Source organism: Protopterus annectens, chromosome 14.part0 (assembly GCF_019279795.1).
Source record: "Protopterus annectens isolate FY-2018-M chromosome 14.part0, PAN1.0, whole genome shotgun sequence".
Lineage (NCBI taxonomy): Eukaryota > Metazoa > Chordata > Ceratodontiformes > Protopteridae > Protopterus > Protopterus annectens.
Window position 1 is genome coordinate 762197740 of NC_056748.1, and position 14591 is coordinate 762212330.

Genomic DNA, 14591 nt, shown 5'->3' on the forward strand with positions numbered 1-14591 from the left:
AGGTTTTATCATACTTCATGAAGTAAAGAGGCATCTCGGTGACTATTAAGCAGTCATATCTGTATTGTGTTCTCAAAATCAGCCTGCCTTCCTTCTCCCAAAATGATAACCATATTCTCCCTATATCTCATATGTTAGATTGGGATGAATGTAAAAGGGCAAATGGCCACACTAATATATTTCAGTTTGTCGATATATTCACAGCATGTCTCCTCACTCTAACCTGAAAAAATAGCCACCTTCAGTTTAAACCTCTGATGTTAGTTTGGGATGAAAGTAAAAGGTCAAATGACCATAGCAGTATATTTCAACTTGGTGCTGTCAGATATATGCACATGACATACCTCCTTGCTCCTGTTTTCAAAAGATTATTGTCCCATTTTGTGTATCATCTGATGTTATACTGAGATGACTTGCTGCTTTCAGTGAAGTACATAAATATATGTGTGTGTGTGTGTGTGTGTGTGTGTGTGTGTGTGTGTGTGTGTGTGTGTGTGTGTGTGTGTGTGTGTATGTATATATATATATATATATATATATATATATATATATATATATATATATACACACACACACACACACACACACACACACACTCATATCTATGTATATAGATATATATGTGTGTGTGTGTGTGTGTGTGTGTGTGTGTGTGCGCGTGTGTGTATGTGTATATATATATATATATATATATATATATATATATATATATATATATATATATATATGTATGTATAACACAGTATGGCTTCTTATCTTACCCCCAAAAGATAGCCATCTTCTGTGTATACAGCTGACATTTGATTGTAAAGAAAATGAAACAAATAATTACACCAGAAATGTATTTCTACTTAACACTCATTGACAGTGCACTTGTTCTAGACAAGACATATAATAGTAATGCATGAGTGACCAAGGCTGCCCTGTGCTTTCATACACAGTCTGTCTCTCCTTGACCCCTTCACCACAAAAAAAGAAACATTGCTACCATGTGTGTATTTCTCTGATGTTAGCTTGTGAGGAAAATGAAAGAATAAATGCAATATAGTTCAACTTACTTATGGCAGACAAATGTAGAATATGTCTCCTCACTCTTTTCCCCAAAAAGTTAGCCATCTTCTTTGTAACCTTTTGATAGCAGATTGTGATGAAACTAATAGAACTAATTTCAACTTGGTGTAGTCAGATGTGTGTAAGTGTGAATATATAATATATATATGTGTGTATGTGGGTGTGTTTTGTGTGTGTGTGTGTGTGTGTGTGTGTGTGTGTGTGTGTGTGTGTTTGTGTGTATATATATATATATATATATATATATATATATATATATATATATATTTACTATCATTTTACTGGATCACACTCAGTCGAGTCATTGTATCATTGACTCACTTCTGCAAAAAGTCATAATACCAAATTCCGGTATTCCCGAAATAAATACCAAATTCAAAATTTCCTACCACTCTAGACCTAAGAACAAGAAGAACAAGCATTAACTTGGGTTGAGAAGGGGATGAGATTTGTCAGCTGGAATTATCAGTGTTTGGCATTTTCATCATTTGGTTTTTGTACTTCGTGCAAGTTGGATTCGGATGACTGTGATTCACTAAAATGATCTTAGCCATATATATATATATATACACACACACACACACACACACACACACACACACACACACACAAATAAAAAAAAAAACAAGCCAGATAGGCTGCCAGAGAAAACGCAGTAGTAATCCAAATACAACAAAAACAAACTCTGCTTATTCACCATGTTGAGGTTTAAAAACACAATTTAATATTCCCAAGTTAAGAACATACAAAACAAGTATAAAAACAATAAACAGGAGATGGGTGCTTTCGGGTAAACAACCCTTCATCAGATCTAACAATAATAAATACCTACTATTTATATAAAATATAACCAATCAGTTGTTGTTGTATCTTTCGGCTTTTCCCGGTTAGGGGTTGCCACAGCGGAACTCCGGTCCGCTAATGATTGGCAGCAGATTTTTATGTGCCGAGTTGCCAGCTCTGATGCACAACCTTCAACGAAGGTATGCCCATTCACGCATATCTCCACACACAAGACGCTCTAGCTGAGAATCGAACGGGACAACGTTTTACTCTGAGGCGACAATGCTACCGCAGCACCACCACCACAGTTATAAAAAATATAACCAATCAGTAATTAATGAAAAACGTACCAAAAATCCAAAATAGGAATATTAAAATAGTCATCAAATGTAGGAAAATCAGTTAACCAATCATCAATTGCTATTTCTAACATTAACCAATCAAAATAGCATAAAGTGTCTGGAATAATGGTCTAAAGAAAACTATACAATGGGTGCCATTACAAATCCTATGAATGCAACTGGTTGAGCTCTCAGTCCGATTACAATCATTGGTGTACAGTATACAAATAGAAATCCTATATTTCAGGTTTCCACCAATCTACTTTGAAAGCTACAAGCAGAAATATATATTTTTTAGTAAGCATTCATCAATTATGATTGTAGATCACCACTAAAATATAAAAGTATATATACTTTTAAGAAATAACACACTATCTATAAGGTTTATACTAATATTCAAAAATGCCTTGTATAAAAGGTACTAGTATGATATTGTAAAGATCGCATTCATATTAGCGCTTAAGAATAAAGAAACTCATATCAAATCACAAAAGAGGCCATTCAACTACTATGTGTGCAAGAAAGATCAATCCTTCAGTTTGTAGTAAACCCATAACGATGGTGCTTAAATCGGTAATCCAAAGGATAATACAAAAATACTAACGCAAATTCCACATCTAAGATTAGCATCAAAATAAACCTTCAAAGCACTCATGAAAGGCATGACTGAGTAAATACGATCATTGGTGGGAAAAGAAATTCAAGTCCAATCAGAATCTAACAAATAACCAATCAAAAACTATATTTTCGTGGCCACACCAGTCAAAACTAATTAAAACACTTACTTGGCAATAACGAAAGAAAACATGTACCGATCATCATAGATCTTAGCAGCCTGATTGCTGCAATGAAATACAGTAAAAAGAAATAAGTAAAAACTAATATTAGTGCAAGTGAAGTATGTGTATGTCATTAACACCACCATAAACCTTCAAGGGACATAACTAAATGAGTGCACTCATTGGTAGAAGAAGAAGTTCAAGTGCAATCAAAATCTAACTTATGAGTAGCCAATCAAAAACTATATTCTCATTGATGGGCCAATCAAAACCAATTAACACCAACTTGGCATTAAGTAAAGCAGAAACATACCAAGCAGCATAAGTATTTGCAGCCTTATTGTAAATCGCTGCAACAAAATGCAATATGCAGAAACTAATATTACTAAAAGCAAATTGCACATATAACATCAACGTCACCATAAGCCTGCAAATGGCAAGACTAAGTAAATGCATTCAGTGGTGGGAAAGATATTCAGGTCCAATCAGGATCTAGAACATGAATAGCCAGTCAATAGCTGTATTCTCATTAATAAGCCAATCAAAGTTCCTTAAAATACTAAATTAGCAAAAACTATAAGAGATGTATACCGATCACCATAAATAATAGTAGCCATATTGTAGATCTCTGCATCAAAATACATTAAACAGAAACCAAAAATGCAAAATAATTTACGTGTCACTCAAATAAAATGTATGTAGCTGTTGGCATTTGCTATTGATTATGTGGTGAATACGTAGTGTTTGTTTTCATTATGTGTGTGTGTGTGTGTGTATGTGTGTGTGTGTGTGTGTGTGTGTGTGTGTGTGTGTGTGTGTGTGTGTGTGTGTGTGTGTGTGTGTGAGTGTGTTTGTGTGTCTGCTGACCAGCCAAGATATATATATATATATATATATATATATATATATATATATATATATATATATATAGGTCCCCTACGAAATCCTGAACGCACAGAATCCTGACACCCAAAATACCAAGACGAAAAGCCCAAAACCCCACATTACCGAAACGTTGAAAGCGTGAAATTCAAAATCGCGAAACTAATACATACATACAGCACACACATAAACATACACACACCCTCCCCCCATAAACAAACAAACCACCCTACACTAAAGATAAGCAGGGGGGCGAAGGCTGTGTCCCCCACACCCCCCACTTTATTATTCTCACTCCAAGATTGCACAAAAATATACACAAGGCAAACTCACACCCACACATTACAGTCCCTCACACACACACACACACACACACACACACACACACACACACACACACGCACACACTCACACACACACACACCACAGTCACAACACACACTTACACACACTAAAACCCCTCACAAACACACTTATACACACATACTTACCTGAACCGCAACACCAGAAGTGCTAACTCAAAATCCCTTAACATTGGGATTTTGAATTACGTGCTTCTGGTCTTTCAGTAATGTGGGGTTTTGGGCTTTTCATCTCTGTATTTTGGGCATCGGGATTCTGTGCGTCGTAGGGGACCATATATATATATATATATATATATATATATATATATATATATATAAATTTATATATATCTGTCTGCTGACCAGCTTACTTGGCTGATCCACAGGTCACCCATTTTAGCCACAGCCTGGGAGTTAGTGTATAACAAATGAAAAATACAGAAGAATCATTTAATACAATATAGTAGCAGAAAGTAATAGCACATCTGAGTTATAAGAACAAGCAATTGTGGTAGTATATATTTTGTAAAGATAGCACTATGGATGTAGCAATTTTTTTAGAATGTGCGCATATAGGTTTTATGCGGTTATGAGTTTCAGGTCAATTTATGTGGTGTTATAAAAAAGATTTAGGAAAGAGGAGATGGAGGAAGAAAATATGTGCTAAGAAATAGATTAGCAGAATGGCATAGGTAGCATAAAAAAGGGAATAGTTAGTATTGCTCATTGGTTTGTATAGAACGTCTTTGGTGTAGACTAAGTTGGAGTGATGGAGAAGTTAGATATTGTGGTTCATATAATGGGATAACGGTTGTCAAATGACGGATATTTTCTGTTGCACCCTTGATTGTGGAGAAAGTAAAAGCAATGATCACAGTAATGCATTTCAAACTGGTGTTGCTAATCAGCACATTGCTTCAAAACATGTGCGTGCATATATCTGTGGCCATCTCAGAAAAAGATTCTACAGTAAAGTGGAAAAGAAAAACGCTGCCAACCTATTATGTTTTAGCAGCTTCTTTTCAAAGGTCTTTTACCTGCAATACTGTACAACAGCTAAAAAGCAAATGGAAAATAATTTTGATTTGTATTGGCTATGTAATGGATATTTTCTGTCCAAGATTCACATACAGCTGTCTATGTTTACGGCTGTGTGTACTTTTACCGCTTCTTAGCAGTATGCCCACAGGAAATTTCTCCTGCCTGTTTATACATTCCTAATATGTGACAGAAATGATGCAATATGTTTCTATACTGATATCATACCTCTCAACGTCTTAGTGCAATAAATCTGGACAAAGTCAAAAATAATGGGGACAAAACCTCAAAATAGGGACTATTTTTAAATATTACTGTCATAAACTTAGAAACTTGATAGCATAATTGGTTTTGTCTTAGCGTGGATTTTCCAAAGGGTATGAAGTCTGTAATTCAAATGCCTAGAATTACTTAGTAACTTCTGTTCTCAATAATTTGCTAGAAAGCCACTATTTTTGAGGAACAGAACAAAAATATGAGGCAAAAATCTGGACATTTTGTGAAAATCTGGACATTTGAGAGGTATGATTGGCATTAGCAGTTTTTGCAGTTATCTTCCTATGCAAGTGGCAAAGAAAAGCATTTTAGATCTAAAACAACTGTCTTCATTAGTTGCATTATTTAATGTGCACATTCCTTGAAATTATGTAGTTGATAAAGACAGTAGCTTAGCCTGAAAAGGTTTAGATTTGCCACTGCTATGACTTGTTAAACATTTCATAATTTCAGGAGTATCTGAAGAAATTCTGAAAATGGACCCATTTGTAACTGTAAGATAGGGCTGTATCCTGAAAATATAATTATGCAGTTTAAGAAAGCATACAACTGCTAAATGCCTAAATTTTTTGTAAATAAAAATATCAGTACACCAGGCACCTAGACAGCTTTTCTAACCATGCTCCAAATTATTTATTTATATGCAAAGAGAGCAATATAAACCTACAGAAAAAGATAATAACCACAGAAAATCACTTGTTTCAATACCTGGCATGACTAGATGTCCAGAATGCCAGCAATTCTCCTTCACTCACAAGATAAAGAAGATCAAAGTACTCCAAATTAATGTAATATATTGACTCAGTAAGCAACATCAAAAATCAGCAAATTTTGAAATAAAACAATTTTAGAGGGAAAACAAACAAACAAACTCCCCAGATTTTCTTAGGACTGTTTTCTGTGAAATCTGGTAAGGTAGGTGTCAGCAGCACCACTGCTGTGCAGCTCAGTGTATCCCAGCCAAATGGAGAGTCATTAAGCAATGCTTCATGGTAATCTGATTCTTAATAAGTTATGCGTACTGAAGATAAAGGTAGCATTTCCCATAAATCTGCTGAAATTCATAGCAGTTTCAAAGATAAAAGAATATTGGGACATTTTTACAGCTTGCCAGTTTTGTATCATCACAGTCTTGAAACGTCAATATTCAAGGATATAATGCTTATATGTTGCTGTTGCAATACTCAGTGTTCATGCATTCCCATTTCTGATAGGCATGCATATTAATATATATTTTGTTCCTTTGAACACTGCAAGAAGTCCTGATCACAGTGTGTGTTTGTCAATACTTGGGGTGGTCAAGGTCACTGTCTGGTTCACAAATAAGTTTATATCCTGTGACACAAGGTCAAGTGGTTGCTGCCATTATGAAAAGATCACTGTCCAGTCAGTGTACACCTGTCATTTATATTGATGATTATGGAACCCTTGGTATTTATAAATTTATGAGGTTGTGATTCATAAAAAGGCATTTGTCCTGGCCCACTCATTTCAGTAACACAAATTATCCTACAGCAGTGTTGTGAATTGTGGACTGGTGGATTGTCTCCTGGTATCTTTATAGGACTTTATCTTATTTTCTTCTGATACTCTCTCTGTCTCACTAAAAACAAAAAACAGTAATTCCAGTTAGCCTCAACTCCGAGGCTGATAAGGACATTAGAAAGCACTTTTCTGATGGACCAGTCTTTACACATAAAAATAAGTCTAATATAAAGTGCTTACTGGAGGGATTGGCACAACATAATTTCACAATAACTAGCACCAGAAAGTGAGGATGTTGTAAACAGTGTAGTTTTGTTAATACTGGAACTATTAGTCTACCAGGTATTAACTTGGGTGATTTTTTCAAATCAGGGGAATTTCAATTGTTTTTCTGCTAGGGTAGTTTATCTTGCAACCTGTGACACTTGCTGGGTATATTATATGGGTAAAACCAATAATCTCCTGAATAAGCAAATATATAAGCATTTGTACTATATAAATAAAGGGGACTTAACCAATGCCCTGGCTAAACATTCAAAGGACTGTGTTGGGTTTGCGAAATTCACTTTTTTGATTTTGGAGCAGGTACAAGCCAATGTGTTTTCGGGGATTGACAATTATTTATTACAAAGGGAGATGTTTTGGAAGTTGCAATTAAACAGGGCCATTCCCCCTGGTTTAAATGGTAACATCTCCATTTGTAGTGAGTTAAAAGGAGGGCATCTTGTATATAAATATTTATTTTGTGTTTTCTAGCTATTGTTGACATTTTTATTTTTATTTAAGCACACTAGCATTTTTTTATTGTGTTGTGTCAGCTGGAAAGTGGCCTTCGGCTATGCAGTATCCTTGCTGGTGAGTAGAGTAGATGTGACTTAACAGCGGATTCATTCAGGTTTTAAAAGTTGGTTTTACTATTGCACTATGTTTCTGAAGATGTCTTGCTGAGAGACAAAGCGCTTAACCGTGTACACCGTTCTTCAATAAAGTGTGTGTTTGCTCAGAGTTGAGGCTACGTGGAATTAGTGTTTTTTTGTTTTCAGTTTAGTTTTTTCTGATTCAGGTTCAGGAGTTACTCATATTTTGTACTCTCTGTCTCACTACTTCATCTGGTTGGGGACAGTGTTGGAACAGGAACTGTAACTTGATGGCAGCTTATTATGGCTATTTTTAATCACAAATCTTGCTGGAAAGATACTGGTTGTTTGGGTAGAGTGTCTCTCTGCTTTCTGTCAGCTCGGTGTTTACTTATTGTTTTCCAGAGATGTTTTTAGTATCTGCAGATGTAAATGCCTTGCCTTTGCTGTACTTACTACAAAGGCATTAGCCTGTTACCCTTGTAGAGTAAATGTATGATGTATATCTAAGTAACTGGAGAATTGCTACAACTAGAAAGTATTAAATGGTTGTCCACTGGCTCATCTGATTTACTTGAGAATATCAGATGTATACAATCATTGTTTATTACTGAATAACTGCCTTTGTTCTAGAACAGGGTCTAGAGTGGAATAGCTAGATTATTCATCACTCATCTCTGTAAGATAGCCAGTGTTATTGATTATCTCTTATATATCATTGCTATTCTTTGCCCAAATAGCATTTAGCAATTCTGACATCTCAAAGTGTTACATGCTTGTGTCTGATAGTGTTTGGCACACTAAGCAGTTTCTGTGCACCCCTTCCATTATCCTGTCCCTATTAAGGAATTATGTCATTCCTATACAAGTACTTTAGTTTTTATAATAAACCAAGAAGAGTGAATGGAGGCAATTGAAGTCAGTTACAGGAGATGCACCAAAAAATATCATGTATCATGAGTGCATGACAATTTCAGCATGGGCTAATCTGCAGAGGTGGTTGAACTTAGAGGAGGAATGATGCTGCTTCAGTATGAATTACACAGTAAATGGTTCACCTCCCAGGCCCCTGCTTGTAAATGCTTCATCTCTTAAGCCCCTGCTTACATTTATCAAAAGTAAAAGAACTTGTCAGAGATTTGGCATGCATGGCTAGGCTTAAAAAGCCTTTCGTGGTCGTTAGCCTACTACAAACCTTTGAATCTATGAAGAGCAAGCAAGAGTAAGCAAGACCCTAGACTTGTATCTCTCGTCAGTGTTTGTAAACATCATGCATTTGAATCACTTACCACTCACTGGTGAAACAACATTGTCACACTGTTCCGTCTTCCTTTGCAGGGTTAGCACACAGCAAATGCACTACAGAAACATCAGCATTTTCATGTGAAGCATGTACATTGATGGCCATAGAAAGGAGATTCAGAAACAAAATGCGGGGTTTGTGATACTTTTCTAACAAGCATCCAAATCCGCCCCTAATGGCGTGAAGTCTGCCCTTAATTGTGAGGCCAGTGTTTGTGCATGGGGGTGGTGTCATTAGGCAGTAATGTAATTTTTAGAGACTGTTCGACTACAGGGCAAGTGGCAGAGAGTAGAGTTTAATAATGGCAGAATTCAGGCAGCAGGCAGAACTGGTACAGAGAGTGGAGATCTGCTGGAGGTTTTCCAGGTTAGGGAGAATATGTATATAAATAAAACATGGAAGAAAACTCAGCAAAATATGCAATATGACCTTGTGTTTTTCTTTTTTCTATAGTCAGTTGAAATGCTCTAACTTTTTAACCATGGTATGACAGAGTTACTTTCTTTTATAAGAAGATATGTTCAACAGACTATTTTGCTTTTCCACACAAGTCTGACCTTTCAGCCCTGCTGTATTTAACACTGCCCCCTGCTTTTCTGATGATAGTCTTGGCACAAAGTGCGGCAAGAGGAATTATATTTTAAATGACAAGCTGTTGGCAGCTAATAAATCTATGAAGGGTAAATCTGAAGAACAACTGTAACAAGAACTAGAACAATGTTGGTCATAAAAAAGAGAGTGTCTTTCATATCAGTATCAAAGCAGGTTGGATATGTAACAGCAGCCCTTTGTACATACCACAAACAGAGCACTTAAACAGTCAACAGCTAGCAAGTGATACATACACTATCATTTACCAGGACCAGTACATTTCTAGCACTTTTTTAAATTTAAACCCATCCCCTATGTTCTTCTGTGGCAGTCGTTGCAGGGCAACTATAATCTCGCTAGTTCAAATAATATTTCCACGAGTGTTTGCAGGACAAATACTCACATTGTTACTTACTAGTTCAGTTAGAACTGGATATTATCATTTAACTGAATTAAACCTCAGCCTGCTGTGTCTGATTTTACTGCAAAGTATCAGAGACCATTCCTCTAGGCATAATATTACGTTCCTCTGAATTAAGATATGCTGAACTCGACAGTGAGTACAAAAGCCAATTTTTACAACCATTACTAAGTCTGTGAAGTATTCTTTTTGAGCAAAGTTGCTGCATGGAAAAAAAATCAATTTCTGTAGGGTGCAGTGACCTCTGAGTCATTTATGTTAAGTAAGGGGTGCGGGGACACATTCCCACCATGCACAAAGACATTAATTCTACTTCATATCCATTTTTATTTTAATGGAACAATATTCCTTATGTTTGTCTTTCTGCATAGACTACTTTGGGCACCAGTGTATCCTGTTGTCACTGGGGGCCCCTAGTCACAGTAAGTTATATTGATTTTTTGTTACATATTTATCAAACCAACAAAAGCTAGTAATGGCTGTCCTGTAAATGTAATAAGGCAGGTGTGTAATAATAACTCTTGATGGGATGAAGAATCCTACAGATTAGTGATACTATTACTTCAAGATTCAATGATATTCCTAACTAGTGACAGACTTAATTATGTGGACATCTGCCTTGTCAAGGAGCAAGTTTTATATTTTCTTTAAATGTTTTATCACTGAAATAGATCTCTTGACTTAATTAAATTCTGCTGTCTCCACTAAAACTAGTAAGCATACCGTAATCTATTAATAAGCTTGCTCCTTTTTGGAAGAGACAAAAACAAGTTAAAAAAGCAACACCTTTTGCTACCCCATTTGCACTGCCTATACTCGTCCCCCTGTCACGACTATTTTATGACATGAATGAACACTTTTCCACAGAAAGCATAACTTATTTTTTTTTATCTCTGTCAGAGACAATCATATATCATTAAAGCAATGCTTGAACAAAACTGTATACTTTGAGGTAGCAACTTTAGAAACACCATTATTCAATCTTGTAGTTATTTTCCTGAGTCGTGACTGACTCAGTCTTAGACAGAAGTTTTCTTCAGAAGATATCAAGTACCACACAAACTTCTAGTGATGAAAGAGTATAAAGTTCTTGGGTGTTCATATCATGGAGAACTTATCCTGGTCAGTCCATGTATCCAGAAAAGTCAAAAAAGCTCAGCAACATTTGCACTTTTTAAGGAAACTTAGGAACGCAACATTACCAAGCTCCATACTTCAGACCTTTCATAGGGGCACCATTGAAAGTGTCCTGATCAACAGCATTACAGTCTGGTATGGGAGCTGTAACAGTCAGGATTGGAAGGCTCTCAAGAGAGTTTTAGGGTGGCAGAAAGAATCACTGGCACCTCCCTTACACCTCTGGAAGGTCTACACAAATGCCGGTGCATCGACAGGGCCAAAAAGATTTCCAGCAATCCAACACATCCTGCAAATGGTCTGTACACTCGCCTGTGTCGTAAGGCAGGAGATACAGAAGCCTGCATTGTAAGAGCACCAGACTAAATAACAGTTCATTTCTGCTGTCCTTTAGACTGTTGAACTCTTGGGAAAAACGAATCATGATGTCTATTACATAATTAGCCTACCAAGGGGCTTATTTTATGGATTTACAATAACTAAGTGCAATACTAAGGTAGCTCACCTACACACTGAAGGGACTGTAAAGTGCAGTATACAAACTGTGCAATAATTCAGTCCAATCATAGATATGCTGCTATTGTTTCAAATTTACTTTGACAATATTACCTTCATATTGTTCCTTGTCTTCCTTGTCTCCTGTTCTGGGATGGGTGTGGGTCACTGCTGTACTACTTTACTTACTAATTGCTACTTATTAAAATTCTACTGTGATATTTTATTAATTTTTCCTGTCTATATGTGCAGCTGTTTCCTGGATTGACAACAAAGCATTGCAATTTCGTTCAGATACACTGTTGTGTAGTTCTGAATGACAATAACGTTTTCATTGACTTGACTTTGACTTTGAGAAAGGAAGAAATGGGTATGTCACAACTCTGCCTGTTAATTATGTCTGGGGCCTAATTCATTTATTTATTTATTTATTTATTTTATTTTACATTTGTTAACCGGGAAATTAATACCTTGACTCTGTTAATTCCGCTTGAGACCCCACCGATTGCTCATCCTGCTGTGGCCTCCTAATTATGTTAATCTTGCAATGGTCAACTTCTTTTTTCTTCAGTGAATCCTCTGAACAAATTTTGCCTAGACTCCTGTGACGCTGTTAATCTGGCTAGGCCCCTCAATTTTAGTTCATTATAGTAATAATCTGACATTGTTGATCTTTCTAATCTCTCCTGTTATCGTAACCCTGTTGAAATCCCACCCTCATAAATCCTGTTGAGGGCACATGGCTTTTGTTAATTCTTGTCACCAAATCTGTCTTTTCTCGGCGTATAGAGTCTGATTTTTTTATTCCTGCTACACCGGTAAAGATTTTAGTAATTCTTTGTCCTCATTACTTTACTAATTCCACAGATTTTCCTAAAACTGTAAAATTTACCCCGTTAGCCATTCAGATATACTCATTAATGTGAAAGAATACTTCAACAGCTCTCCTAGTCAGAAATGACCACAGTGTATTTAGTTGATTGCGTCTAACACATTACTGCTTTATTTTGTATGTATGAATAAGAAAACAAGTGTTTTTTGGTTAAAGTATTGACATTTAGTATGTGATGACTTTTTAACTGTTTCATCCTGCATTAAACTAGAACTTTGTTTACTCTTATTGTACTAGCTTCTTTAATCATATTTGGCTGTTTAGTACACATCATGTTTTGGAACATGAAGTAATGCATGACATGTTAGTTTGCAGAATCTTTTTTTTTTTTTTGCTAATGTATACGCTCATGCAGCTATATTATTCTGCTGTTATTGTACTGTTAGCAGTCTCAGTAGATCAAAAGGTATCACACTTACCCTTGGTGCAGAAAGCTGTAGGTTCTATCGCCACACTAGGTAGTTAGATTAATTTTCCAATAATGACACTGCACTCCTGAGTGTGCAATCCTTCAGATCAGATATTAAACTGAAGCCCCATCTGCTGAGTTGGAAGTAGCTCAGGTGGATATGAAGTATTCCAAGTCACTTATGGAAAAGAAGGTGGCTTTATTACTTTTTTATCTGTTTTCACCTATTCACACAACAGTTTACAGATAATGGCATGTTTCTCTTTTTTTTTCAAATATACAGTATCAAACAAATCCAAAATTGCAGTTTAAATAAATCAAATGTACTATTAAACAAACTGTAAATTCAATTAAAAAAATTATGACACTCATATTATCTACCCCACCCCTTATCCCACATCTGTTTCCTAATCTTATTCATTTGAAAATTATGATCCCATATCTGATTATACAGGAGTTCTTTACATCTTATATTCTAAACATTCCATACAATACTAAAAAATTATCAAACACATCTTCATTTTCCCCTCTGAAATTCTTAAAATAAACATATGCAATCACATATATATTGATTTTTTTAAACAAAACATTACAAAATTCATTATAACTGTGGCGCCCGTGCACTGGCCCAGTAATCAAGGAGCCTCAGTCCTCACCACTAGCACCAGTACGGGGCATGCACATTGGGAGGATAACAAGTACACACACACAGTAAAGTACAATTTTTCCTTAAGAGCACACAGAGATCACAGTCAGTCTGGGGCTGGTTTCTCCCTTTCTTTCCAGATCCCCATTTAGACTCCCCACTGGCACAGCTATAGGGTGGAGTCCTTAGCCAGGGTTCCAAGCCAAGTCCTCCCAGCACTCCCTCTGTCAAGCCAGTGCTTCATGTCCCTGCCCAAGTAGCTGACACATACACTTTGAGATATGCGTTATATACAAACACACAGACACTCCTGGGGAAGGCTGGCACAGGTTCTCCAGCTATGCCCCCTTCTCTGCCCAGGCTATAAGGTATAAATCACTGCCACCAACCACTGATATCAGCTATTAATAAGGCCCTTAGCAAAAGGTGTCCAATTTTATTGTACAGTATTATTATTCAGTTAGTAAGTGTGATGAATAGCAAGGCTTAATGGAGTGGCTTTGTACAGTATATACATGCAATGTACTCTAGAGCTTAAATTATCTCTATACAAAAAAACAACAGTTGAAAGGTTTAAAAATATTTAATAAATAATAAAAGCACAAGACAAATCTCCTCAGTTCAGCACAGTGCTAGTCAAGAGTTCAGACATCACAGGAAAATGCTTAAAAGAATACTGTATAATAGTCAGACATAAATATAGAAACAGCTAGTATAATCTTACTATTTTCTATCTATTTCTAAGAGAAACAATGTTCTAAATAACTTACATACATACAGAGCAAAGGCAGAGTGCTGGTGATGTTGTCAGTTCGGAAGACAAATGCAAAATCCTCTGATT